The sequence below is a fragment of the Arvicanthis niloticus genome, chromosome 26 (genome assembly GCF_011762505.2).
Source record: "Arvicanthis niloticus isolate mArvNil1 chromosome 26, mArvNil1.pat.X, whole genome shotgun sequence".
Lineage (NCBI taxonomy): Eukaryota > Metazoa > Chordata > Mammalia > Rodentia > Muridae > Arvicanthis > Arvicanthis niloticus.
In genome coordinates this window covers 17,123,221-17,148,013 of record NC_133434.1, presented here as the reverse complement: position 1 = coordinate 17,148,013, position 24,793 = coordinate 17,123,221, and the positions used below count along the sequence as shown (strand labels likewise).

General features: G+C 48.7%; 1 protein-coding gene across 3 annotated transcripts in view; it reads left to right on the top strand.

Moving 5' to 3' along the window:
- Positions 1–24,793, top strand: part of Zbtb16 (zinc finger and BTB domain containing 16) — a 181,218-nt gene that overhangs the window by 6,097 nt on the left and 150,328 nt on the right. The gene's annotated exons all lie outside the window — the stretch shown is intronic.

Below are 24,793 nucleotides of genomic sequence, written 5' to 3'. Positions count from 1 at the left end.
TTGTTAGGGTCAGTGTTTGGGTGGTGGTAGGGGCTAGAGTGAGAGCTCCACTGGTAAAGTGCTTGCCCTGCAAGCATGAGGGACCAGTTTGGATCCTGAGCACATACATAAAAAGCCATGCACACCAGCAAAAAAGCCAAGTTTGGCAAAATGCAGCTGTAGTCATAGCCCAGGGGAAGTGGAGATAGACCAGAATCCTGGAACTCTGGCCAGTCAGCCTAGCTAAATCCATAGGTGCCAGGAGCAATAAGAGATATCTCATATTTTTTCATATATCTATATCTATATATCTCATATATATGTTACATATATAGAATATATATATATACACACACACATATATACAAACATATATATATATATATATATATATATATATATATATCGATTGAAGAAAATGCTTATTGTGATTTCTGGCTCAAATAAAGTGCTTTTTTCTGATTTTTTTTTTTTAAAAAATTTAACTTATTTGCTTGAGACAAGGTCTTACTGAATAGCCCTAGCTAGCCTGGAATTGGCTATGCAGACCAGGCTAGTCTTGAACTCACAGAGGCCCATCTGTTTGTCTCTCAAGTGCTGGGGTTAGGGTTGTGTACCACATGCCTGGCCTTTTCCTGGGTCTTACATCTCCCAAGCCTTCCTTACAGAACCAAGAATGTTCAATAAGTCCATGTACATAGTTTTCTTTGTACTCAAGAAGGTCACAAAAATGGAACTGTCCTGAGAGTTGTGGGTTCTCATGGGATGGGACCCTAATGGAAAGAAGTGAGGCTTGGCTGGCCTGTGTCTGAACTGAATCTGAGCATCTGTAGTTATTCTTTGAGTTTCCTAAGCTCAGTTTTAGAGTCAATGCTAATTGAGGTGACCCCAGTCACTGGGATTGTACCCAACATCTAGTCACCTTTGTGTCCTTCATTTTATTCCAGCCTTGTTCTACATCTCACCGTTGGCTCTGAGCTCTCGTGTGTGGGGTTCTGAGCATTCCTGTCTGTTGGAGCTTGTGCGAGGTGAGGTAGACTATGCCCCTGTCCTCATAAACTTGTAACAGGGAGGCTTGATTCTGGAGTTCTTGCTGCCACACCATGTGCTTTTGACTGAGGGTGGAAGTGAGGCCTTCATTCTGAGCGGCTAGATCTGGTGCCAGACCCCTCTGTGATGAGCTGTGAGGTCTGAGGACACCAAGAGGGAGGGAGAAGATATTTCTCGGTATGTGCAGCCCTGGCTACCCATAGATAGATGTACTTTGTGGGAGGCCTTTGCCACCCTCCCTCCAGGCACTAGGATTAATGTACCACCTCCCCATTTCCCACTGTATGTGCATCACCCCCTCCCACCTATCATCAATCTGAGACATGTTCAGTGGAAGAATAGTCATCACAGCCAGGAGAGCGAACAGAAGGGCAAGATTGAAAAATCAGATGCCAGGAAGCCGTGGAATTGGCCAGAATCCTAACAGGGAGGACTATGATAGGGTACAGGCCACAAGGTTTGTTTTATTTTAAGCCATCAGGTTAGAGTGTTGGTGCAGATGAAGCATCTGGCATTTATTCTTGCTCTGGGAAAGAAGAAGAAAGGGCAGAGCACAGAGGAGCAAGACAAGAAGGGGGTTGTTGGTTATTGAATTACATCTATAGGTTTCTCCATAACTTGATCCCAACCTGGGGTGACCTGAGGGGAGCACCTCTTGCCTGGACAGACTATGGTAATGAAACTTTGGGGGTTTGTGTGTCATGATCCCTGTATCAAATGGTAAGATATCAAAGAAATAAGGACGGATAGATAGATGGATGGACGGGACTACCAGACAAAGACACCACTTCGATAAATCAGGTGGACTTACTTAACTGACAGAATCTGAAGGAAGCTGGCCAGTGAGAGGACACAATTGAGCAGCAATCATCTCAAATTTCTAGACCCCTGGATCTTTCCCAATAGGCCCATAATAAAAGGACAGTGTCTAGAGAGGGAGCCCTGTCAGGCTCCTGGAAGATGGGACTCTCCTGTCTTTTTTTTTTTTTTTTCTCTGAAAAACTGGAGCAGGTATGTCTGTGGGTTGGTCTGGATGTGGTCTATGATCCAGTTCACCTAAATCAGATGCTTTTGACCCTCCTCAGCCTTACACAGTTGTCAGTAACATTACACAAGCAGCAGAGTTGACCCGTGTGGAGACATGGTCTTCATTTATGGCTGTGTCTGCCCAACTCCCGGGACAGCTTTTATTGCATTCTGGCCCCTTGGTGCTATAGAATCCAAGTGAGGCCTGGATCTTCTATAGGATTCTCTGTTGTATCAAATACTGACCAGCCCTCAGGTCAGCTCAGTGGCTCTGCTGCTCGGATTTAGTTCAGGCACCAAGGGATGGTCCCTGGCTGGCTCCCTGAACCCACCTGTGATCGAGCCCTTACAAAATGTTTTCCGGAACTTGCTTTAGAACATAGGAGCCACATTCTAGACCATTCCAGCTGGGATGGTGGGGCTCTGTTTGCTCAGCTTGGCCTCTCACATGGCAGAGACTGTTTTCAGTGAGAGATCATGCAGAGGGTCCTATGGCCATTAACAATTTGTTTTGAGAGAAGATCTGGTATACCCCAGTTAGCTTTGAACTCACTATATATCTGAGGATGACCTTTTCTGAACTTCTGATCCTCCAGTTTCCACCTTCTGAATGCTGGGAGTCTCAGGCGTGCACTACCACTTCCAGTTTTAGGTGGTGCTGAGGGTCAGATCCAGGACTTTGTGTATGCTAGGAAAGCGCTCTAGCAATTGAACACACATCACTCCTTCCCTTTCCTTCCCCCCTCTCTCCCTCCCTCTCTCTGTCCTCACACTGTGGCCTTTGAACTCCTGGTGGTCCTCCTGCAACAGTATTCCAGGTGTGAGATCTGAAGTCTGAGCTCCCATGCCTGACTTCCGTGCACCTCTGAGGTAGCACCAAGTTCTGTTTGGAGCAGGGTAAGCTGTGGAGAGCCACAGCAGCCACGTTAATAATGCCCACGGACGGATGGGACGGTCCGGTCCGCTGTGATGCTCTGTCTTTGCAAAGCACATTGACAGACTTTCTCCTCACCCTTCTGAAGGAGGGGGTGGGGCTGACAGTCCCGGCTCTGTGATTACAAAGTTGGAGAAGCTCTGGAAGCTAAAAGGTCTTGTGTAAGTTTGCAGCAAACTCATGTAGTGGCAAAAGCTGATGCGGGGCTATATTTATCCTGCTTTATTTTGCATATTCATATGTTTTGCTGCAAAAATATTAATGTGTTTGATTACAGAGTGCTGCCCTAGATGCCACTGGAGCTGATAAACACAGGTCCCAATAAGCCTAACATCTGCACAGTTCTGATTTCTGAAGCTCCCAGGGGGGTTGGGTAAGGGATCATGAGCCAATATCAAACACCCCCAAGTTTTAGAGATAAGGAAAGATGTGAATCGAGGAAGAGACTTGCTGATAGCCACACAGCTATAAAAGGGTAAGGGCAGGCACTCTGCTTGCCATCTGGTTCAAGAGCCTGGGGCACCCTGCAGCAGTCCTTATAAGCACATGGACTGTGGTGTTCTGGCCCAGCTCCATCTGACCTAGTCTTTAGGTACCGGCACCATCCCTAAACTGCCAGGGTTGGAGGCTTCAGCCATCTTCCTTGACGTCAGTTCTAAAGGTCAGGTGTCTCCAGGCTTTGCTTAGTAGCTATTTACAGCTACTATGTCATTCACAGATCTGCCCCAATCCTGTTCAAACCCGTTTCTGTTTCCAGGAAGTATCCTTTTGGGATGGTGAATGATTCTGTTCCTAACTTCCTGGGCTCCTGGAAACCTGGTCTTTTGGAGAGGTCTGCGGCTGTGTAAGGATGTAAGATGGTTTGCCAGGGTGTGTCCAGCTACATTGGAAGCCAAGGCTCTGAGTTACCTGTGTTGTGCTCCCCTTTCCATCCTGACTTTTCTTTCTAAGAGCACTTTGTTGGCTGTCTTTTATTCCATGGTTTTGGAATCCCCACTATGGGATCAGATAGCCAAGATATGATCAGTTTGATTTCCGTCTGTCTGCACTGACTTGTCCATTTTGAATTTATTTATTTATTTATTTATTTATTTATTTATTTAATTACTTTGAGACAGAATCTCACTATATAGCCTTGGACTGTGGCTGTTCTGGAACTCACTATGTAGACTAGGCTGGCCTTGAACTCACAGAGAAATGCCTGCCTCTGCCTCCTAAATTATGAGATTGAAGGCATGTGCCACCATGCCCAGCTTGTTGACTTGTGTATTTTTTTTTCACTTTTTAAACCTGCTCAGGCAGGGCAGTGGTGGCACACGCCTTTAATCCCAGCACTTGGGAGACAGAGGCAGGCAGATTTCTGAGTTCGAGGCCAGCCTGGTTTACAGAGTGAGTTCCAGGACAGCCAGGGCCACACAGAGAAACCCTGTCTCAAAAAACAAAACAAAACAAAACAAAACAAAACCCAAACAAACAAACAAAACAAAACCCTGCTCAGCGTTACTGAGCTGTATGAGATCTGGAATAACAGGACCTACTCGGGGTCATTTCATTATAAGGAGCAATGTGTAAATATTTGCCACGCATGGAAACACACAATGCATGCTCTCCATAGGTGTCAGCCGCTTGGTAGCCATTATTGTTGTGCAGAAGGACAAGCCCTGCAGTACAGGTTCATGGCTTGCTGTGTCATTCCAACCCCTGCTTCCCTGAGACATTGGCTCTCGGGCATGGTCTGTCCATGCCTTCACCTTCGGCACTGTAAGGCTGCTGTGCTGTGTGTGTGTGCACGCGCCGTGATGCCTGACAGCGTGCATCTCTCTCTTTCCTGGGAAGTAGACTGATGCACTCTGGTGTCTGGGTACATTTTGTCCCATTGACCCAGGGCCTTGTGAGCCATGCCGGTTCTTTAGATGTAGCTGAGCAGCGCTGCTGCTGCTGCTGTCAGGCTCAAAGGCAGAGCACAGATGCGGTGTCTACTCGGGGTGCGCAGGGCTCAGTGTGTGGGGTTCTGTGGTGGAGGTGCAGTTGGCACATAGACTACCTTACTTCGGGCAGTCTTGGGCTGGGCTCACATGAACACTAGGTGCTGAGAGCGCTCTCCCTAGGCATCCTTCCCATAGTGCTTCAGGGACAGTGTTCAATGCTTGTCACATGTCAGCTTCTGGGCTGAGCCCTCTGCTTAGCTCCTAGCTGGCCTGTTAAGGGGATGTTAGTCTCACGTTCCCAATGGCTGAGGAAAGCCCAAGAGGTTAGTGGACTTCTCCATGGTAAGCAGGAAAGGATGCCAGGACTCATTTTTCCTGAAGCTAAGTGACCATCTCTGGCCTCTCGTTTCGCCTGGTCGCTTCAAAGACCAATCACCTGCAAATGGAGTAATAGACAGGTAGGTGTTCAGGGGCCCAGAACACACGGATCCAGGAAACCCCATGTCACATCTTCCTGACAGAGCAACTGGCCTCCAGAGCTAGAACCCTTTTATGCTGACTAGAAAACAGAAAACCAGAGAAGGGAGAGAAAAAGAAACCCATTTTCAAAAATAAAAAATTCCGCATTGTTAATTCCAAGCCAGCAGAATCAGAAATCCCCCTTTCTACTGTTTCCCCTTAAAAGCCCCGGTGTCCTTATTATGCTGGCTCAGTCTGAAAAAAAAAAAAACCAAAAAACCATGCTTGGGTTTTGCCTATGCGAAGCTTAACTCTGCAGCTGTGGGGAGGGTGGGGAGGGGCTCCAAGCCCTTTCTTGTCGGCATGGAAACTTGGGCTAAAACTCCCCCAAATCCTGTTTGAATCTCAGTTCCGAACTCACGTTCCACTCTGACCCTGAGGCCTGACTGTCTTCCGTGTGCACAGATTGTGTTCAGCATTACCAGAGGAAGCATCCGAGTTAGGTAAGAGGAAGGACTTCCCGAAACAGCACGGCATTGCCAAGGAAATTTCGAAAAAGACCTGGTTGCAGATATTTTGATGAAGAGGTAAAAACTCTAGTCCTGGCTAAGTTCTTTACAGCCAATAGGAGTCCCCGGTCTCCATAAAGACAAGCAGCATACCCATCACACATGCTAAAAATAAGGTCTTCACTCCATCAGACCATTTTTGCACAGGATGGGATGGTAATATGGTAATATCCCATCTTTGCACAGGATGGGATGGTAATATGCAGAAGCAAACACTCAGCTAACCGGTAGCAGCAGGAATGGAGTAAGGAATTGCCTACCTACCTTCCATTTTCCTTGTGACCCCAGCCTGATAGGTGAGCCACTGAGTCCCTAGTCATCCTCTCCTGGGCTAAGTGGATTAGCTGAGGTTGTGATCTTAATGCCATTAGGTCTGTTGGCACGACCCTCCTTGCCATCATGAGAAGCAGATCTGGCCTAACATAATGGCCCTCTGGGCAATCCATCAAGGCCGGAGTACGGGGGAAGCATTACTAGTGTTAATTTGGGGGAGTCTTTTATGGTGACTGGGACAGAAGTGGAAGGATGCTTGGGAATTTATTTATTTAAGCCATTCAGCAGGTTGGCGGCTGCCAGGGGTCCATGGAGGCCACCCCCTCCCCCATTTCTTCAAGGAGGGCCCCTCCCTAATCCCTGAAGCCAGGGCCTGATTACTTCCAGAGTTGGAGCCAGGACTTAGCAGGCTCTTGTTTCTCGCCGAGGTACCTTATTAGGAGCACCTGGCATCATAAGCCTCTAATGGAAACCAGCGCTCTCCTCCTGCGTGACCGGTGACAAGTCGCCCTGTCAGCCGGAGCTCGGCCGTGCGAGGAAGTTCTTATTAGCTTTATGGTCAGGAGGGCTTGTCCTGTTCAGGAAATGAATGTTGCTGCTAAAGGTCCTCCACTCTGACCCCGGCGGTGAAACCTGTGCGGGGCCTGGGAGACCCACTCAGGATGCTTGGGACTGTAGCCTTTCTCTGGTTCTCGTCATATGTAAAGAGGGGATCACGGTGGTGTGGTGCAGCCTTGAACTTTTGATTTATGCAGCGAGGGTAACTTAACCCTTTCTGAGCCTCGAGGGCTATGCAGTAATAAGACCCAGGATGCGTATCCAGGCATGTGTGAGCACTTGTGTGTGTGTGTGTGTGTGTGTGTGTGTGCGCACATGTATGTTTGTGCACCTGTGTGCATGTGTGAGTGCATGCCTGTGAGTGTGCACTTATGTGTACACAGGTCAGGTTGGGAAAGGACACATCATATATCAGTGTGGTGTTAATAAGTGGGAGTGTTTTAGGATGTCTGTCTGTCTGTCTCTGTCTCTGTTTCTCCCTGCCCCATCCTTTTCTCCTAGATTTCCTACAATGGTTGGCTGCACAGTAGTGAGTGGAGAGAACATGGTGTCTGGAAATGAGGATAGGCTCTTCTAGAAGCTGTGTGGACAGGGCAGGGTTCCCAGCCCCTTGCATCTGGGTCAGTGAGAGGAAGTTAGGAACATGCTGTTTGGCATGGTGGTAACCTGGTTAGTGGGATCATGGTGCACACAACACAAACACATAGCCCAATGCAGGTGCTCACTGGCCCTGGATTGTTGGTTTGAAAGAACATGCACCTCTCTTAATGTCTCTTTCCTTCATGAAGTCAGATGAACAGAGTTGAAGAATAGTGAGTGTTTTTCTTTCAGTCCATCAAATGCTCTCCGTCTCCATCCCCCTCATAGCTCCAAGTCCTTAAAGCAAGGCCTCTCTGGTTGTCACATGGCCCCTCCCATGCCTGAGAGAATGTTTCTAAATGCGATTTTTGCCAAGAACAGTGGCGTCTGACCTCATTCTTAAGGGAAACTTTCTGCCTGCTTCGTTTTGGAGAAAAGATGTTTGTGAGTTGTCTGGCCAGTGGATGCTGTACTTGGTCACTGCTGGTTTAAAGTCCTCTGGTGTCTAGGGAATACTGCACCTTGAGGGGAGGCTGTGGAGTGTGGCCTAGAAAACAGGGGTCAGTGTAGGCAAACACCTCCTTGAGAACCTCACCGATCTGTCTCTGTGTTTGTAGCATCGTTGAGGGCAGCTCACAGAAAAATACAAATAAGTGCTTTTCAAATTGTGGGGTTGGGGACAAAGAGAAATGACATATTGGTCAGCCAAGTTGAGTCCATTAAGGCTAGGGTTTTGGAGACTGAGACATAAGCCTGTTTTAGGGCCCACACACTAGAAGCAAACGGTTACTTCCTCTTAGACTTTTCTTCTTCTTTTATGCAGTGAAACTGCACACGTCTCCTGAGCAGTTCATGTGCAGCTCAGGGCTGGTAGAAGTTGCTTGAAGGCACAGGCCACATCGGGATCGGAAACCCTCAATGTTGTCCTTTAAAACGATCCTGTTGAACCAAGGCTCCACTAACATTTGTGAATCTGCCTCCCCGCATCCATCCCCTTGTCCCTTGGCCTGAATTACTTAAATGCAATGGGAAGGGAAAAACTGTCTGGGTTGGCTGTGGACTCTGTAGGGCTTCCAGCACAGTGGGTTTGGGGGCCACCATTCACTTTTCAATAATGATCTTATTTTACTTTCTGTGTCCTGACAGTTATAAGAACGTGCTTGTTTTTTTCCCCCCTCTCTTTTTGCCAAGTTGCAGATAAATACCACCTCCCTCAAGCCAGATTCAGTGGTGTGTGTGGGGTGCAGACCAGAACACATCTTGGCATTCCTTGTTGCAAAAGTGAAAAATATCTCTGTTTGTAGTTAATTTTAGTGGCAAGCAGATCATGTTAACTGGGTGTAATTACTTCCAGATATGGCCGAGGGTTTGTGTGTTGAGATGAAGGGTCTGGTAAGTGCTCACTTCCTGTGTAAATTAGCCTCTTCCATTCTGTCTTTCATTCTGGCCAGCCCTGGACTGTGTCATTCTCCTGATTCCCCCCCCCTCCCCCAGCCTGTAGCCCTGGGGGTGAGACTGCTTGCTCTGTCCTTCTGAGAGCAATTCTTTTGTCACTTGCGGACACTTGCCTTGCTGAGTTTACACTTGGAATGAGAAGGGTTTTAAAAGGCCCTCACTGGTGTCTTGAACTGCCTCTGTCTCACAGATGGGTCCTAAGAGTGTACCCTGGTCATGTGGGTTGCATTCTAGCAATCAGACCGTGCGTGTGTGTGCATGTGCGTGTGCATGTATGTACACACATGTGTGCATATGTATATATGGGTGTGCTTCTGTGTATATGCGCACACATGTGTGCATGTCGGATGTTAGCCTTGGGTTCCTCAGGCACGCTCCACTTTGATTTTTTTGGAGATAGAGTCTCTGAAGGCATGGAACTCGATGATTAGGTGGTCACCTCCCTAGTGCTAGGATTATAAGGGTCCATCACCACATCCACTGGGGTGTTTCTAATAGAACCCAAATCCCCAAGCAAACACTCTTCCTAACCATCTCTGTACTCCCTTATTTTTAGTGGATTTTTTTTCGTGTCACCCACAATCCTCTCCTTTTGGAGGACCCCTTCCCCCCCACCCCTGCCCAGTCTGTTTATCTGACAGGGTCTCACTGTGTATCTTCAGCTGTCCTGTGTCTCACTGTGTAAACCAGGATGACTTCAAACTCATGCCTACCTCTGCTTCCTGAGTGCCAGGGTTAAAGGTATGTGCCACCATGCCCAGCAGAACCTTGTGGTCAGGAGTCTCTGGAAAATGCAGACAGCGAAGCTATAGCCAGAGACAGAGCTTATATGTCCCATGTGAAGCAGCTGATCTTGACCAAAGAGGGGGACCCACATATGCACAGATCCCTGTCAGAAAAGGAGAAGACCCACCTGAGCAGTTTCTGCCGAGTTATCTGGGTCCCCAGGATTAGGAATGGAGTAGAAGGACATTCAACTCAAGTTCTCCTGAACTCTGCTTCTGCTCGGTGGCCAGCATTCTTGGTGCTGTTTGCATAAGAGGTGGCTGTTTATCTTACTGCTTCGGCTCTACTGATAACCCTTGTGGTCCCTGGAACAATCTACTAGGAATAGATGGCTTGATAAGAGCTACCTTTCTCAGTGTGGGAAGATAAACTGTAGAGGTCAGGTGAGGGGTGTCGAGTTAGTTAGGCAGTAGGGACCGGTAGAGGTTGTCAGATGGGGTGCAGTTGCAGGGAAGAACTTGAAGGAAGAGACTGTGGTTGCCTTGGGTGGCTGCATTGATCTCGTGGTGTCCCAGTTTTCTGCCCTCACCTCTTTTCCCCCTGCTTCATGGAAACATTTAGAGACTCAAGTTTGTGTTCAGAGTAGGGCGGTATTGGCCATTTTTGCTTCTTCTGGCCTTTCCTTCTCCCAGTCTTAAAAGTTACTAAAATAATGGCTCTTGTACCTATCCCCTGCTCTTGCTGGAAGCAAGAGAAACTTCTGACCCTCTTACCTGGTCAATAAGCTGCCTGATACTCAAACAAAAGAGTTTGGACTGGCCGCTAAAGGCAGGTACCCAGCTGATAGCTTTGTTTTGATATCCTTGTGGTGTTTGCAGATCACAGAGTGGGCTATTTAGGGCACGGGGTATCCTTGGGGGCAGACTGACTGGGAAGCACAAAGTCCAAGAGATGGAGAGATAAAGCAATGCAGTCGAAGTCGGGCATTGGGCATGTGTGGGGGTGGGGGTGGGGCTGGGTTCCTCAATCAGAAGAGAGATTTTCTGGAAGGTGGTGGCAGTGTTAATTTTTAGTCACTGATGAGCTGGTGGCAAGAAAGGAGTCTGTAGAGTGAGGTATGAGGGTTGAGAAGCCCGGCACTAAGACTTGCTAGCAGTGTACCTGGACAAGCTGCATAGCCTCACCCTGCCTATGGCCTTCATGGTGTGTTATGCTTCCAATCCTCAGCTCGGGGAAGGTACTGGCTGAACTGGCGCTCAAGAATGATAGCGCTTTGAATGCTGCTCGTTTGGCCCAGGGAAGAGACGGTGACTAGAAGCAGTGGAGTTGTAACTGAATGGTCTCAGCCCTGTGCTAGCAGCCATCAGGTTAGGTCATAGAGGATCACGGAAGTATACTAGGAATGTAAGGGTCTCCACTTGGCCTGGGGCTGGGGCTCTGCTGATAGAGGATTGCCTAGCACACAGGAGGTTTTGATCCTCAGCTTTCAGCTCTCCATAAGCGCTAGTTCAGTGGTGCATGGCTGAAGTCCTAGTAGGCAGGATGTGAAGGAAGGAAGATAAGAAGCTCACACTCTGTCTCTAGTTACGTAGTGAGTTTGAGGCTAGCCTGGGCTACTTTAGATCTTGCCTCAAAAGCAAAATCCCCCAAAATAAGGAACAACTCCCGCCAAACCAAAACCCCAAAACTAAAACAAACAAACACCCCCCCAACACAATAATACAGCAAGCAGTCAACCAAATAAAGGTGCCTTTGCAGAAAACTAGCATTGCAAAGATACCATATTTAATCATAAGAGTCTCTTGAACCCAGCAATGCTGCCACCACCCCTGATGTTCGGGACATGTTAGGACTTGAAGTCTACACTGTATTCTTTTGCCTTGCCTTTGGGAGAGTTAGCTTAGACTTTGAAAATCGATAACCCTTGGCAATTTTGTGAGTGATGAACACTGTGGTAGGGGGCTTCCTGGGAAGGCAGGATCTGGAAGGGGCTCAACCCCCCCCCATAAGTACTGACTTCACTTCCAAGCTTAGGGCATGGATGAGCCCTGGCCAACACCTCTCTGATTAATGTAGTGTTTTGGCATTTTATGGTTCAGCCTCCTGTGAGTTTGGGTTCCTGGGAAGTCACATTGAATCACACACACACACCCCTGCCCCAGACAGACAGACACAGACACATATGCGGGAGTACACACACACACACACACACACACACACACACACACACACACACACAAACACCCCTACCTACCTGCAACTTGGGCATCACCAAATAAAGGTCAGAGTTGGGAAGAATAGATTAAGATTTAACTAAGGTATCCTAAGGCAGGTACAGAGCCTGCTTTTGAATCCTGATTGCACCTTTGGGGAAGGTTCTAGAAGGCTAAGGAGCACATATGTTCAAATTCTAGGTTGGTACCCAGCACAAACTCTATGTAGGGCTTCAGTTCCCTTTCCTAACAGTGTTAGGAGGTCAGGATGGGGGCCCGTTTGCTTCCTGTATGCAGTGGTGGAAACTAGCCCCTTCTGAACACACCTTAGGCTGGTTGTTCTGCCTAACTCTGCAGTGACCCAGCAGTCCAGCTGGGCAGGGCCCGTGCTCAGCCTGTGTGCCCTCCCTCGCATTATTTATAGTGAACCCCATGAGCACAGAGCGCTAAAGCGGAAGGGTGAGTCACCCATTGAAACCATCGATGACATAAAAACAAGCAAAACGCTTACTGTGTGTTTTGTGCAGTATTTCAGGGCAGGTTGTGCTAATTTGCACACTCCTAAACTGGATCTGTGAAAGTGTACATGTATGGGGTGTAGGGGGTGGGGGGAGTTAAAGTTCTGCCTGAGGGAAGCTGGTTATTGAAAATCTGCTTCTAGGTCTGCCCTCTGTCCTCGGCTGCCCTCAGATCCGTCTTCAGGTTCCAGAGGAGTGCTGGCTCCCTTGCTGTGGGTTCCAGAGGAGTGCTGGCTCCCTTGCTGTGGGTCGTCTGTGTCTCTGGAGGGTTACTGAGTGGCATGGGGGAGGGGTTAGATTCTGCCTCATCTCTGTCCCCGTTCTTGCTTCCTGCTGAGAGGCACCTTCTGCTTTACATGGGGGGTCACGCAGGTGTTTGGGGTGACTAAGAATCATGGGAGCATGTAAGGGTTGACAAGAGTTTTTTGGAGCTTTTATTTCAAAATGCTCATTTAGGGAGGAGTTACTGAGTTCTAGGGAGGATCCTTGATTTACTAAAGACCACATAGCAAGCTAGTGGGCAAACTCGGACTAGAAAGTGGGGCTGTCACTCTGTCCCCTCTAATTCCTTATTTACAACCCTGCCAGGAACTGCCCAGGCCTGCTTCTCACTTCCTCTGTACTAGAATCTGACTTGAGAACTATTTCAAACCTTTGTTACTGAGCAGGAGTCCGGTGTGTTTTGGCATAGGGGACTTGAGTTTGCCCTTTCCCCAACCCCAGCCTTGGGTTTCTTTTCTGTCAGCCTGAGTTGTCAAATGTCTGTCAAGTTTTCGTTGTTGAAGGTTATGTCTGTGTTGGGGGGGGGTTTGCGATGCAAAGACTGCTGAGACATGGGGCTTGCCCTTGAGCTTAGAATTTGAGCAGAGTTAAAAGTATTTGGAGACGCTGGGTGGTGGCGGTGCATACCCTTAATGCCAGCACTCCAGAGGCAGAGGCAGGTATATCTCAATGAGTTCTAGCCTGGTCTACAGAGTGAGTTCTAGGACAGCCAGGGCAACCCAGAGAAACCCTGTCTCAAAAAAACCCAAAATAAAAGTACTTGGAGAGTATGTGTTGGCGTCTGTGATGGGGTGGAAGGTGACGGAAGGGCCACACAGAAGAGCCATGTATAGCCAGATGAGTCAGCTTCCCACTGGAGATGCTTTAGTAAAAATACACTGAGTTTGTCTGTGATTAACACCGAGGTAGACCTTGCAACAATGTCGTGTGGGGTCTTGCTAATGGAGACAGACATTTCACCCAGTAATCCTACCTTGTAACTGTTGAATGGTAAGGAGAGGCAGTCCCAGAATTCTGGATAGAGTGACATTTGAATGGGTTGTTGAAGGACGAGTTGAAATCAGGGTATGGTGGCTCTCACCTGTAATCCCAGCATTCGGGAGTTTCGGCAGGAGGAGGCCTGGGCTACTGAGTATAACTCTGTAGACCAGGTTGTCCTTTGAACTCAGAGATCCTGTCTGCCTCTGCTTCCCGATTGCTGGATTAAAGGCCTGTACTGTCATGTCTGGAGTCCAAAAGTAGGATTTAAAGATGAAAACAGAAAGTGGGAGCATGTAGTCAGACCCAGGAGACAGTAGAAAAGTCTCTCATCTGCCAGGGCTGGGGGTCATTCATGCTGGGGCAATAGATGCATGGGTTGGCATCCTCTGGGGCTGCTCTAAATGTTGGACCAGGGCTAGAGAAGTCAGAAAATGAAGAGGATAGCAGAGGAAACCCCCAGACACTCAGTAAACCCAAATTCAAATTCTGACCCTTGCAGACACTACGGCCAGAAGATCCCGTATACTGTGGCCCCCTTATGCCCTCAGTGGAGGATTCTGAGGATTTCAGGTTATGTTCTTAGCCTCACCACGTAGGGCAGGGAGCAGTATAATTGTTCAGTAAATGTAACTGGTGCTCAGTTCGGGCTATATTCTGGGATAACTGGGAACCTTGGGAGGTGTTTGAGAAGGAACCTGGCTAGCACCCCACCCCGATGTCACCTCCACTGAGCAAGCCTTTTACTGTCCCTAGCTTCTTTCCTGTCTTCTAGTGTTGGTCTGAGAAGGAGCTTTGAGGGTGACTGATGGTCTCTAAAGAGACTTCCTCCCCATCTGATACTCCACCAGTGAAAGATAAAATAAACCCTCACCGCCTCATCTTTCAGGGCAGAGAGCCAAGGAGCTCTGGGAAAGAGGGGCTTTAGCCTGCAGGATCAAAGAAATGGCACTATTGACACTGGTCCCCAGACTGTTACCGGTCTCCTTGACTCTCTTTTAATAGCAATGTGAAGGCCCAAAGTTAGACTAACGGTCAAGCCTCGCTTCTCGCCTACACTGACAGCAGGGCAGAGCTGGACGCTATCTCTCACAGCCCATTCCGGGCTGTGGTTGTCACACCATGCAATGTCTATAAACCGACAGTGGCCAGGGGAGATAAGGGCCCCCGTTGTGTAATGAGAGCCGTGGGCTGTTTGCCCGATGGATCTGGCCCCTGGGTAACTGCTAACCTCAACGGAGGGGCTGCTGGCTTGGCAGAGCCCAGGCCCCCTTGCTGACTTGCCGGGGCCTTTTTGTGGTTGGATAAAGGAAGCTCATACAGGCTGCCTGCAGTGTGGAGGCCTGGCCCAAAGGGCTGGCAAGGCTCTCTTCTTTGTCTTTTTTGATGTTAGTGGTTGATGGAGACACACACACATACACACAGACACACACAGATACACAGACACACACACAGACACACACACACACACACACACACACACACAGAGAGAGAGAGAGAGAGAGAGAGAGAGAGAGAGAGAGAGAGAGACCGAGACCGAGACCGAGACCCAAAAGAGGGGACATTGTCTGGCCATCTCCCATTTTATTTTAGCGTAGAATAAAATGAATGTTGCAAGCTGAGAGTCCTCTTGGCCCTGGGTCCCTGAAACTCGGGAACCCTGGCTGGGAAGGAAGCATGGCTGAAGTTTCTAGAAGCCAGCAGATGCTTGCAGGAGCAGCAGAGGGGGCTGTGTTGCTGTTTCCTCCCTCCTTCCATCCCTGGATTCATAGGTGGACTCCAGAGTGTGTCCTTTGCCTTGGCTTCTGGTATGTGCCGGTTCTGTTGGCTGCTATTGGCTGAACTGGACTTAGGTGGTCACCTATTTGTCAGTCAATCACCGGCTCCATGTCCCCCATCAGAGAGATTTTGTGGGTCTCTAAGCAACTTGCTCTATTTCCAGGGTTCTTAACGTCCCCTAGTAATGCTTCCTGGGGAGGGGGCCCGCATAGACTAGGCGGAAGCTCCTGCCTGTATTTTGTATTTGTGTGTCTCTTATCCAGGCCCCTTAAACCATGATTTCAGTTCCTGTTGTTATTCTCATAACCCTCTTGTGAATGTCTGAATTTGTATAACTTTGACATCCTTGTCCTCCTGTTCTGATGTTCTGATCGCGTCGGGGTGGTTATATTCAGTGGTCTAACCACGTGGATCTGCCCAGTTTAGAATGAGCCAGGCTCTCACCTCCATTGTTTAACAGATTAGGCATTGGTAATGTTCTCCTCCTGGGTGTCTCTTTCCTGTTATTTGTACTGTGTGCGCTTGGTTATTTTTGAGCTGTCTGATTGATCCCCAAAGCGGAGGTGATATTTTTTTTTCTCCCAGAGAGGGTAGGTATGTTCTGTTTGTTCCCATTAACTTGAATGGAAGGTCTTTTTAGTTGGCTGTTGCTTTGTGTCCACTGTAGGGTTCTGGCTCAGGGATGGGCAGGGACAGGGAAGTGGTGATTTAAAGGATTCAGAGGCAGTGACTCATATTGATTTTAGCTTATCTGACCCTTTAGCTTGAGGCTGCCCTTCCCTCAAAGTGTCCAGCTTGGCCGTGAGTTAGAGCGACTGAGAAATGTAACGTATGCCATCCCTTTTGCTTGCATTAATTAGGGCTGAGAAATCCATTATTTAGAGGGATCTCAGCACCTGGAAGAATGCTCTAGAGCTTGCTATAAATATCTGCAGCAGAGATCTGGGCCCAGCCGGAAGGTTCCCGGGTAGTGATTGGACAGGGGAGGTGGTGTTGGAAGTAGATGGGGCAGGTGCCATTGGGCAGACGGGAGGGCAGGCAGGCAGGGAGACCCCGGCTCTTTTCCTATACATTCTGCTGACTTCTCTTTTCACCATCTCCCTGATTCTATTTCAAATATTCATCAAGATCCGCCTAGGGCCAGTTATGGTGGCTCACACCTTCAATTCAGGAGACAGAGGCAGGTGGATTACTGTGAGTTTCAGGACAGCCTGGTCTACATAGTGAGTTCCAGGCCACCCAGGGCTCCACAGAGAGACCCTGTCTCAAAAAAAAAAAAAAAAAAAAAAAAAAAAAAAAAAAAAAAAAAAAAAAAAAAAAAAAACCAAACAAACAGAAAACCAAAAAGGTATTCACTCAGGGATGGCCATGGTTTGGAGAATCACCAAGAGAGGGAGGACATAGCCATGGATATACTCAGAAACTGTTTTTATTGCGCACTTACTGTGTCCAAAGTGGTTGCTCATGCTGTGGAGAAGCACAGGACCTAAGGAGATCTTAACTAAAGCCTATACAGCAAGACAGAAAAGACAGCTGTGTGTGTCCTGTCAACTATTGTATGAGGGAAGCCGAGGAGGACAGAGGAGAGGGGTTGGGGCGCCACGCTGGTGGAAGACTTAGGAGGGCTTCCTGGAAGAGGCGGTACCCGGCTGGCCCTTGGAGGATAGCTGGGGCTGTGATGAAGCGCGTGCATTCAGTAGTTGTCATCTGTAGTTAGAGGGGAGCAGAGATGTGACAGCGTGAAAGTGGAGGCAGGGATGGAGTCACATGCTAGAGAGCAGGACCAGTGTGGGGTATGGCGCCTCGGAGGTAGAATAAGTTGGGGCCGGGCCTGGAACGCTTTGGCTGCTGCAGTTTGCAAAGCGTGGCTGGTTGGGGATGGACGGTAGAAATCAGCAGAGGGAGTATGTGGTGAGATACATACATGCTTGCTCAGGATGCTGGGTCCTCTGTGGTTTCCTACCTTCCCTATATGCCTAGTGGAGGGCTAGGTGATGAAGGGCGACCCGACTATAGGTACTGGCGTTCTCAGATGCTCTGAACGACACTGAAAGGGAACGTTGCTGTTAAAACTTTCTGAGACTCAGTTTTGTTTCTTTCTTTTTTTTTTCTCCATGTGGTCCAGGCTAGCCTTGAACTTGCTTTGTAGCCAAGGATAACCTTGAATTACACATCCTCCCATTTTCACCTCCCGAGTACTAGGATTAGAGATGTGAACCAACACATTCAGTTTGTGTGGTGAACCCAGGGCTTCGTGCATGCAAGGCAGGTACTTCTCTTTGAATGGACTGCACCCTCAGCTGTGAACGGAGACGTTAAACTGGCTGCACACATGCCCCTCTTTATAATCACTCTGCAAAAATGTTCCATGGCAGAGCAAACTCCGTCCCAGGCCTGGGGAGAGCAGGATTTGGATTGAATAGCTTTTTGTGAATAGCGGTTCATACCCTCTCACCGGCTCATGGACCCCTGAGTCATCCCCTCTCTGTTGGTCTCATTCAGCTTTCAAGACCTGGTCCAGGCAGACTCATCTCTGCCCGGGCCCCCACCCTGGAGCTAGGGCCTTTCTGTTTCCAGCAGCAGTTGGAGCTTACGCCATCTTGCCCATGGTCTCCCCTGCCTTGGTAACCTGTTGGATTAGCCTGTTCTCTGCACGGGAAAAATGTGGTCTGTGGGGACAGTAGTTAAGGTTGGTCTCCTCAGCTTATGCTCACTGGTGATGTCATGCAGAATGTAAACACTAGGCAAACAGCAGAGTTTAGACCCACTTAACCCATAATTGATTTCTTCTCTTTAAACTCAGACTTCTAGGATCACGTGGTGCAACAGATGGTCAACTGATGATGTTGACGCTGTTATTTCAAAGGTGGCAGCAGACCTCTGAGGTGAGCTTTCTGCCCCTTTCCCTACTTCCCCCCTGCATTCCTTTACACTCTTTCCCTAGGTACAGGCAGTCTTTCTCATATGTGGAACTCTGGCGTCTGTGGCAGATTGGCTTCTTTCTAAGTGGCCATCTTTGTGGCCCCTAGAGTCCATCCCTCCAGGCATGAAGTACCTAGTGCACGCTAAACATCCCTAAATCGGGAAATCTGAAATCTTTAATTCCATAAGCAAAGGATCTCAGATTTCAGATCAGGAGTGCTCAGATCTACAGAGCTCTGGGGTCTGGGATGGTGGAATGGCTCAGTGGATAAAGGAACTTGCAACCAAGTCTTGACGGCCTGAGTTCAGTCCCTGAGACCTACAGGATGGGAGGAGAGGACCAACTCCTTTCGAGTTGCTCTCTGACCTCCACACACATACTGTGCGCGCGCGCGCGCACACACACACACACACACACACACACACACACACACACCTCCACGAGTGAATGAATGAATGAATGAATGTAGAACTTCATTTCAGAATCTGAAATACTTCTGGTCCCAAGCATTTCCAGGAAGGAGAAAGGTGGTGTACTCTCACTCAGTGTGTCACTAGAAGCTGGAGGTGACCCTCTCCCTCAGAATGAGGGTGCTCCCGATGGGCCTGTCTCTTTTCTCTTGTCTTTTCCTCTCCACATTTTTTTCTTGGCAGTCCCATGGTTTCTTGTGAATGCCTCTCTAATGAACTCAAGTCTCCTAATATTAGTTGTTGTTTTTTTCCTCTGTGTGCCTGTGTGCTTACGTGTGTACTTGTGTGTGTACATTCATGTGTGTGGGCGCGTGCGTACGCTCCATTCCCCTTACCTGCTTGGCATAGCAATCCTGCCAGGAACCAGGCAGAACTCGGTGTCTTTCAAACTTGTGTAACACTGTCGCTTTATAGTCTTGTCTGCCTTTATTTGAGGGAGGGGGCTCTGTTCTGTCCCAGGCACTTACCTTCAGCCTGTGTGGTTTTCTTGTCTAACCATTTTGCCTAACCATCACCCTCTTGAAGCCATCTCCGTACCCTCAGGTAACCACACCGTGTGTAGGTCCTGGGCTAGACAGTCCCTCTCCCATGCTCTCTCCTCACCACATCCGTCTTAACTAGTGCTCTGCTCTTGAGCTATCGAGAAACTAGAGAATTCTTCACTCAATGTTGAAGCTATTAGTAGCCTAGATCCCAGATGCTTGTATACTGATCCCATTTTCTCAGCCTGTATTGAAAGATGGCCACCTCTCAGGGAAGGGAGCATCTTTTTTTTTTTCTCTTTCATCTGTGCTACAGCCTTGCAAGCCCCACCTGCATGTCCTTTCTTTATGCCTCGCTGTGTGCTGTGTGGTGCAGGCCTCGATGCCAAGCGTGCGTGCTGCCACCTTCGTTAGCAGCCTTTTCCTGATGCAGTCATTTCTGCCCTCCACTTTTAAGTGGACCCAAACACCACTTGGGACTGCTTTATATGACACAGTTCTGGAAGGCTGGCCTTCAGGGCGAGCCAGGGTGGAGGGCTGAATGCTGGCTGGTTCCTTGCTGTGATTTTTTCCAGGGTTCATTTTCTGGGAATTCTTGGAAGGCAAGGATTTGGGCTCAGCACCTGCTGCTGGTCTGGTTAACCCTATTCCTACACTCTTTATTTTCGTTCATTCTTTGCAGCAAGCTTGACTCTCTTCCCTCCCTCCTTTCCTCCCTCCCTCTCCCTCCCTTCTTCCCTCCCTCCCGAAACAAAGTCTCATGGAGTCAGTGTGGCCTCAGGCTTGCTGCACAGCCAGAGATGACCTTGGGTTTTAGGTCTTCCTGCCTTTACCTACCAAGAGGGGTCATAGGTGTGACTAACCATAGGTGGTTTCCATCCCCTCCTTTTGTGGGATGGAGATGGGAGAGTTCTAGAGTAGAGGACAAGGACTGTGGCTTTGCGCTGCTTCAACACTGGTGGGGCATAGGTTCATGACCCGTGATGTACCAAGTAGGTTGCCTTGGGGAGGGAGGAACCTCTGATTCTGAAGGTCCCAGGAAGCAGTAAGTCTTGTCTAAGCTGCCTGGAGACCTTCCCTGTCCACCTCAAACTAGAACAGTGAAAGACGAAGGCTGGGGGTAAGATGACGGGGACACAGAGGGCAGGAGTTCTTAGTGTCGCCCCAGTGCGCCCATGTATCCACTAGGGATGAGTCTGCACCTAGGCTTGCCACAAGCCATTTCGAACCCGCACTTTGTAAACCTGATGTCCGTGTGAATTAGAGAGAGAGATGAGAGGAAACTGGGTGGAGTGTGGGAGGGGTTGGTCGCCCCTCCTCCTTTCTACACCCAGATGGAAGGTGCCCTGGGATGACCAGCCAGTCTTCAGAAAGGAAGCTAGGGATTCTGGGACACTTGGCTGCTCTTGTTCCCTGCTGAGTTGTTCCTGTAATTAAGGTGGGAGGTTCAGAAAGCTGGTCCATGGCCATCAAGGCAAGGCAAGTGGCATTACTGCTCTGAGGCCCATTTTATGGATGAGTGACCAAGCCTCTCCCTGCCCCCCATGACCAGTGCAATAGTCACTCCAGGTGACTTTTTATCTCTGCTATGCTGTTTGGTTTCACAGGCTGCCAGTGGCCGAAAGAGACAGGAGAGTCCTGCTTCCTGAAGTGGTAGATTCATCTTGTCACACCAGCATGAGTCCTGAGAGTATGGGAAAACATTCTTGTTTTACTCTCAGATTTCTAGTACAGGGAAGGGGACAACCTTGAATTCTCAATTTCTGTGATTGACCTAACCTTGGAGGTCCTTAGTGAGTAGGAGGTGTCTGGTTTAGCTCTAGAAGGTTCATCAGTCCTTAGGCAAGATCTTTCATGGCAGTGCTTGGTTCTCTTGCTGATCAAAAGGTGGTTTGGAGACCTGTGGAGCTCAGGCTGTGTCTGGGCAGAGCTTCTAAATCTTCGGTTCAGAGTTCTAGCCTATTGGACCTCCAATCCTGGGCATGCCAAGGACTCATTCTCTTGGTTGTTGTGTGGGGTGCATGGGGCCTGTTCTTTCCTGGTCATGCCCAACTGGGCCCTTTGGCATCTCCGATGTCCATTTCCTGTAAGACGCAAATGGCCAGACCAGCCCTTGATTTTTTTTTTTTCTGCAGCATTTTTATCTCCATTGGAAAGTTAGAGAAATTTGTTAATGACTCTATTGTGTTCCTCTCCCATCTACTCCTTTCCTTCTGTGGAGCTGGTTATAAAACCAAGAGCCCTATGCGTTCATCACATGCTCTCCTATTGAGGCACATACCTAATGGTCCAGTTGGCATAGTGGACCCAAGTTTAGATCCTAAACACAAAGGTTTGTGTCTATAATCCCATCACTGGGGAGGCAGAGATAGGCCTGTTCCTAAAGCTTATCGGCCCATCAGGAGAGAAATCAAAGGTTCAGTGAGAGACTGTCTCAAAAAAATAGAGACAATAATTCTTCAATAATTGAGGAAGATAGTGCTGACCTATGGTCTTCACATGCAAGCGCACACATATGTACACGTATATGTACACCACACACATATTTTTCTTTTTTTGTGTGTGTGATAGGGTCTCTCTAAATTGCCTAAGTTGGCCTTGAGCTCACTGTAGCAAGGTGTACCTTGAACGTATAATCGTCAGCTTTAGCCTTGTGTATAGATAGGATCCCAAGTCTGTGCCACCAGACACAGCATGATACCCTTCCCCCCACCTCTCTCCCCTTCGTCTCCCTCTTGCCTATCTCTAAATTTAAGATTTCATTTGTCTTCTCTCTGCCCCTTCCCCGAGCAGAACTTGTGACGGTCTGGGTGGGGGTGGGCTAGAAGCTGTGTGTCCTCCTTCCTGAACATATACACAGAACAATGTGGTCTTAATGAATCAATACCACCTTCTCCTGCCTTTGCCCATCTACCTGCCTGCCGTTGCCATAAACGTCCAATTCTTAGCCTGTGTGCAGCAGGTTTTGTCTGGGTAGATGCTGGTGGCTATGGTAGCGGTAGATAGCAGAGCTGTAGGGTCCTTGTAGAGGGGCTTCCTCTGTGTTTAATGAGTTTGGTTGCTACTTCATTGTGATCTCTTTCCACTTCAGATTTCTCTCCCCTGTCCCCTAGCCGCTCGTGTGACATGCCTTCTGTTGGCACTTGAGGCCTGCTGGCATAGTTTCCTCTGTGTGTGGCTATGACTGAGAGTGGACTCTTTGGTTTCTGCGGAGTCCACTAGACCAAGAGAATGAAACCCACTCTCTAACCCTCTTACTCTCCCGGAAGTCCAGCTGCAGGGCTTGCGCATAATTGTTTCCTGTGACATCTTAAGTCTTGACTAGGCCATGTACTTCCTCTTCATTGGCACCCTGACACCAGCCTGGGCTTCAGGGACCTGAGGGTCACTGGTGTTTGGTGGGCTGGGCAGAATGCTAATCTGTGTCTCAGCTCCATTACTGGAGAGAAGAGCAGGCCAGGCAGAGGTCTTTAGCTCTTAGTGCCCTTGTAACGTCCCTGATCTTGGTGAAAGGGTGCTGTATTTGTGCTGCCTGCAAACAGTGGAGAGTGTTTCTCGGCATTTTGTCATAACAGTCAGTTTGGGTTGAGGGAGAAGAGCTGGTAAAAGAACCTGGGGTGTGTGTGTGTGTGTGTGAGTGTGTGAGTGTGAGTGTGTGTGTGTGTGTGTGTGTGTGTGTGTGTCTGTCTGTCTGTCTGTCTGTGTACAGCTCTGGCTACTTTTGATTCTATTCCTAATCAGGACACAGGGTAGGGCTGATCCTGGTCCTGTCTTTGCTGGAATGATGGGATTGCCAACCCCACCCCCGCTTTGTTGCATGGTCTGTGCATATGGACATCCTCACTCTGCATGGAAATAAGCCCCGGAGGAGATTCCATGTTTCCCTCACTCTTCCTTTCTCCAGAAAGCAGATCTGTGGACAACAGCTTACTCCTCTTAGGGCCCTTCTCCCTGTCTCTGTACTGTCTTGTGGTTTAGTTCCCCCCCCCCCCACTTTAAAAAAAAAACATTAAATCTGTCTGTAGCACTGGAAAAAGAACAGAAACTTTGGGACGTGTCATGTAAAAGGGTTGGTTCTTTATGAAGTCATCTAGACTTTTTTTCTTCTGTATTTGTGTGTTTGGAATAGTATTGATGACAGTAGTTCAGCCCCTCACCGTTGTTTGATTAGCCCTTCAGCATAGGCAGTCATAAATACTGCTGTTCGGATCTTGTGGTAAAACAAAAACCCAGTGAGTCAGTCCACTTACCTAATTTGAGGTGAGGGTTCACTCAAACACACAGGGAGGTTACATTTTTTGGTTAATAAGGGACATATGTTGCCATCCCTGTGGGTTGAAAAGCCGTGGCTGTCTGGGACGTACCCACGCCTAGGGGTCAGTGGGGAACTTGGGTATGCAGGCAAGAGGAGGAAGGCCTCCAGCTCAGCAAGTTTCCGTGTGGGCTCAGGCACCGTTGCTAGTAGGCCCCTCGGTGCCTTTGTGTGAATTAGAAAAGGCTCACCTTGTGGGAGGATGTGGTCTTAGAGCCTGTGACATGGTAAGATGGACCTAAGTGGATCTTACATCTTCTCACCCACTTTTCCATCAGATGCCTGAGTTCCCAGGCCCAGAGTCTTTTGCGGCTGGAGTGTTCCTGAAGTAAAAGGTGTTTTTAAATGTGAGGTGTTTTGAACTCTTGGCTCTTTGAGTTTCTGAATCGTGGCCTTCCGAACCCATTTTTGTTAATCCCTCAGCCAGGTTGGGCCCTCAGGTAACCAAGCAGTTTCTCTAGGGCATGCAGCACCAGGCTGCAGGTCATTGTAGCTAGGTGTAGACAAAATGTGGGGGCATCTCTGGATGCTCTTGTGTCCCAAGCCAGCCTGGGAATATCACATGGAAATGGGGGCATCCTTTTAGCATGACTGTCTCTCGTGACCAAGGCCAAGAAAAATAGCACAGAGGTAGGAGTAGTGAGGAACGAAGACAAGAGCCCACGTCTCACAGCCTCAGGCACCACAGTCCTTAGGCTCCGCGGGAGGAGAGCGCAGGTCTTATGTAATCAGGGTCTCGCACATTGAGAACCAGCAATGACCAGGAGACTTGTTCTTTGCACAGGTTTGGGGGTCTTTGCAAGAAGATCTAGTTTCTTTTCAGACTTGATTTGTCTCATCGAGTCTGTGTCTTGCACGTGTGTGAGTGTGTGTGTGTGTGTGTGTGTGTGTGAGAGAGAGAGAGAGAGAGAGAGAGAGAGAGAGAGAGAGAGAGCCCGAACACACGAGTATGTGCACATATCGACATGAGATGACTTCTCCAATTGTTCTCCCTGATATTTTTTTGAGACAGCATCTCTCACCGAACTTGGAGTTTGCCCATTTGTCTAGGCTGCCTGGCTAGCAAACTCTGGGATTCTTCTGTCTTTTCCACCCCAGTGCTGGGATCGTGGGTACAACCACCACATTTTTGGGGTGGTGGGTGGGATGAGTGCTGGAGAGCTGGTCTTCCCTGCTTACATAGCCAGGGCTTCACTGACAGCCATTTCTCTGCAGCCTCATGTTTGGGTCTTTTAAAAACTATTGCTGGGCCCAGTCTGAGCAGTGGGTGGACATACAGCACACAGCCTGGGTCGCCATG